We start from the raw sequence: 4,900 nt of genomic DNA on the forward strand, positions 1-4,900 counted from the left end.
GCCAAATGTTCTGTATTGCTTCTTGGGGTTACGCGGCTAAAGCTCTCTCTCCTGCAACGTACAGTGGGTAGAAAGCTTCTACCTTGCCTGATGCGTGGTGCAAGATCTAAACTATGTCTATTTTGCTGTCTTTTAATTCCAAGCTAGCTTTACTATTAATCTACTACAGCTGTGCTGTTAAGTTTTGGGAAATGCCTGTTGTGTAGCGCTACACACAATGTTTGAAGGTTTTTAATGGAACAGAAAGTAATATATTTTGAAGTTCTCCTCATGCTTCAGTGTATGGAAGTGAAAGCCATTCTGCAATTCTGTACATTCCACTTCAAGAACACCTGTCCCCTGGGCAGAATCTGTTAACAGTATAGCATGCTAACGTAGTGTAGTCAGTGAACTTGTTAAAATAGCAACTGTTTAGATGATCATTGTCAATTGTAAGGAACCAAGGTATAGAAATCAAGTATTCTGCTAAGGTCATAAGTGTTTTCCAGTAAATTTCAACTTGCATGATATCCTAAATAAGCTTTAACCGAGTTTCACGATAATGAAGATTTTTGCTTCAGTGCTGTTTTCTAATATGAACAATTCTTACAAAATGCCAGTGTATTGTTGTCAATCTTGGCACATAATATTTGCACTATAAACCGGTTTGATTAAAATTAGCTGTTCAGTGTCCTTTTTCTACCTCTCCTCCAGGTCGAGGAGGACTGACTCAAGCTGGAAGTTTCTATAGAAAACTACTGCATGGGGGTGGGGGATGGAGAACGTGTGATCATGGTGTACTATATACACTTCCTTTGTGCTTCAGAAGCACAAAGGGAGTGTATATAGTACTTTGTGTACTATTGAAGAAGAGTTGGTTTTTATATGCCGACTTTCTCTACCACTTAAGAATCAAACCAGCTTACAATCACCATCCCTTTCCCTCCCCACAACAGACACCCTGTGAGGCAGGTGAGGCTGAGAGTGTGACTAGCCCAACGTCAGCCAGCTGGCTTCGTGGGTAGGAGTGGGGAAACAAATCCAGTTCACTAGATTAGCGTCCGTCGCTCATGTGGAGGAGTGGGGAATCAACCTGGTTCTCCAGTTCAGAGTCCACTGCTCTTAACCACTACTCCACACTGGCTATTGCTTAAATAGAGGCTGTTGCACTGCAGCCAGTCTTAGGACACGCAACTCAACCACTCCAGGTCTGTTTGTATTCGGCAGCTGCCGCTCAAAGTAAGGCCATATGTCGTCACATTGTAAAGGTGTAAATCGTGAAGGCTGGCTAACCCCACTGACATAAGATTTTTTGCTTTCAAGTTCTTGACAGTGTCTTCGGTTGCCCTACCACTCCGTTCTTTTTTTAAAATAACAAGAGGCTGTTTTTGAAGTAGGGATGTTTTAATAGCCACTCATGCATAGAGTTACACTTTCACCACTCGTTTTATAAAATGCAATATAAAAATAAATTCTCAAAAGGTGTGTACTATAACCAAACACCTGAATTCTACATACGGCAAAACAAGTTAGTCTGAAACTCATTACTGAGTAAAACACCAAAAGTTGTTGACTTACTGAATAGTACAAACAAAGCACCTCGACCACTCCTATGGAAAAATCTCAGGCTTTATAGATGCCCGTTGAGCCACAGTATAAATTCAAGTATTTTAAACTTGCAGAAAGAGTTATCTTCCTTTGTTAGCAGTCTTAAAGGCAATTTAATGACTCTGGTATGACTACCGTTGTCTCCTATGACTCTGATATGACTCTAATACAACCGGTCCATTTGGAAAATTCATACTGCAAAAGTACCTTCTAATCCAAGGTCCTGAGGTTGACAGCAGGTGTGCTTTCCTCACCACTTAAAAAAATCCAGTGCCTTAGTGGGGGTATAAAGCCATAAGCTTTACTTTTGTTATCGCTATACTAACACCTCAGTGATAACACGGTTGCCCTCAAATGCTGTAGGCTGCTGACTGTTCCTTGGAGGTACCTCTGGGGCAGCTACTACTGAACTGACATGAGCTGTAGGAACCATGATGTCTGAAGAGGCATGGATGGAAGATTGTTCCGAGTAGGCTCCGTTAGTAAGACAACACCTATAAAAATAACCAGAGACAGGTAAATGCAACCTCTCTACAAGCCTTTAATTCCAAGTATCAAGGTGCAGCACCTGAAAGTGGAAGAGAAAAAAATCTAGCCTCTAACAGACCTATAAATGCGGTTCTCAGTCACCAAAATGTACAAGCCTTACAACGATGCAGAGGCTAGTAGAATTTAAAGCACTCTGAAGGATGGAGAGAGTTTGCAGTGTGAAAAAAAGGATGTTAAAACTCTGTCCTTGAGGAAGACTTCTAAAGGAAACGTGTTGGGCTTGCAATGTCCTCTTCTGCGCAGGGTATGCCTTCATGCTAGCTGAGGCCTGGTTTAAATGTCAATCAGAGCAAGAGCAGCTGGCCTGCATGTACCCGGCATCTCCTTTAAACTCAGCTGATGCTCATGCACAGCAGCCGGCTGTGCAGTGTGATCACGCCACCAATCTACCGCTGTGCAAAAATACTGCGCATGCTCCTCCCTTAAAATGAGACACTGGGCATGTGTACTGCCACCTGGGAAACTTCTTGCTTGCCAGCTTCACATTTAAAGCAGGCCTCACACAGCTTGGGGTGAACAGGCAAGAAGTCTTTTTAATAGTGGCTCCCCCTCCCCCAACACATGCCGCTTTCCTTTTTCAGATATTAGTTTAAACTCTGGTCTAGGGAGTCAGTTGTAGGCCAATCCTACAAAGGCATATTAGAGGGGGCACGCTTGTTTCTATAGCGTCAGATGAGTGAAGTTTCTTAACACTGAACAAGTGTTCCTCTCCTCCCACCAAGCTGTCTGTGCTTCTCAGGCCCACTTACTGGGGGCTTAAGCATCACCATCTATGCTACTTCAGATAATCATGCATGGATATTACTTCCACGGAAAAGATGTCCAACCCCCTTCTCAAGCTAGTTAAACTCGGCTTTTTGTGGGCCTCTATATAGCAGGTACGATTTCCGGTGGCATCCGTGCCTTTTCCACACAGAATAACAGCCATGTTATTGTTTGAGAAGGGGTGGGGGTGGGGAGAGATGAAAGTCTATGACGCACCTCCAACCTCAAGAGAGTTCCAGTGAACATCCGAGAACAGCTCCCTGTCTTGCTTGACAGTTAAAACAATACTATACATGAAAGTCACGTTTTTTATAGGGGAGGGGAAAGCCATGTTTTTTTCCAGGGGAGGGAGGGAAAAGGGGAAACAAGAGCATCAAGCAGAGCATCAGTGGGAAACTGAATAGCCTTTCTCTTTCGGTAATAGTGGGGAGCCTGTTATGGGATTTAGAAACAATAAAAAGGCAAATACAATTTGGCACACATACACACACACTAAAATGGTCCCACTACTGAAGACCTTATTTCGTATTTACAATAAGCACCAGTTTCTGGTCTGTAGTTGGCACTAAGTAAACGCCCTCCCAATCCCACCCCCATTTAAAAAGTGCTATAAACATGAGGCGGTGAAAATCATCTTGGCCTGCTGCCCTAAGACTATAGAACAGCAGGCAGTGCATTCAGGAGTCCTGTTCCTATTAAGATTTCAACCTGTACTTTGCCATGTTCTGCTAATCATAGCACCCCACACAGATCTACAACTCAATTCTGTGAGTAAGTAATTAGTAAGGAATTAGTTGGACGTGCGATAACTCAAAGGGAGGGTCCGGGAAGGTCCGGAAAGTTAAACTACAACCACACAGAAGGCTCTAAAGCACTGCTGCACACAGATTATGGCCCTGAGGACAAGATTAGAAGTAGGTCTCACCAAGGAAGTCAAGGCCAATGTAGCACTGAGGTCTAAGTGATGAACGCCAGAGACTGCACAGGGGGAAAGTTACATTGACAAACCTGATAGTTGTGCTTATAGAATACCCTGTCTACATCTGGTTTACAAAGACTAGTTCAAAAATCCTATCTCCCCAAAAAAAAAAGATAACTAAACAAGCATCTCCCCCGTCTTTACACCTACAGCTATTAAGTTTTCTGCATTTCTCCCCTCTGTGAGACCTGCCTTAAAAGGGGCTATTCTATAACGGTGACAGGGCATTAACTGGCAACTGAACAACTGTGCAAATTATTGCTCCCTCTCAGCTGGTCCTAGTTGTTGCACAAACTTCACATATGGGCATGAAATAAATCCGCAAGAAAATGCCCCAAAGTTAGCAGGGTTAGCAAATGCCAGTAGTTATAATAAAGCAGATGCATAAGCATTTGCTAACCTACTAATGCCAAGGTACAATTCAAGTTTTTTTGCCCCAGGGGTAATGTTCCTTGCAAGCAACAAAACTCTATTACAGTTACATGGGGAAACCACTGAATAGTTGGGACGGTGACAACCGGGATGAGGGTATGAATGCGACAGCCTAAAAGGGGTCTCCTGGAAGCTTATCTGCTATTTGTCCTTATCTCAATCAACATCAACTGGCATGAACCCCACTGCTGGCTGCAATTCCAAGGACTTTTGCTCATACGTAACATCTCCGCAGTGGCAAATCCAGCACTGTGATGCTAACCTTACATATTTGGGAAGCGAGGCCCATCCACTTTGATGCGACTTCCTTTCAAGAAAATTGCATTTAGGAGCACAGCGTTAGCAGGACTCCTCAAATCCGCATCAGTGTATGATATTCCTTTAACAAAAAGGATCACTGGGCCACAGATTTCAAGGAGGCTCTACCAGATTTCCACAGAACTCTACCTTGCCCCCATTCCCTCCCCCTTTCAAATTTGCTTTGGTTCCAATGTAAAGCGCCTCGAGGAGGCTCCGGTTTCAAGAACAAGGCAGAGTTCAGAACCTCTTTTGAGACCAGGGAGGGGACCTTTGGGGAAGCACTTCCCT

Source organism: Euleptes europaea, chromosome 2, assembly GCF_029931775.1.
Source record: "Euleptes europaea isolate rEulEur1 chromosome 2, rEulEur1.hap1, whole genome shotgun sequence".
In the NCBI taxonomy this organism is placed as follows: domain Eukaryota; kingdom Metazoa; phylum Chordata; class Lepidosauria; order Squamata; family Sphaerodactylidae; genus Euleptes; species Euleptes europaea.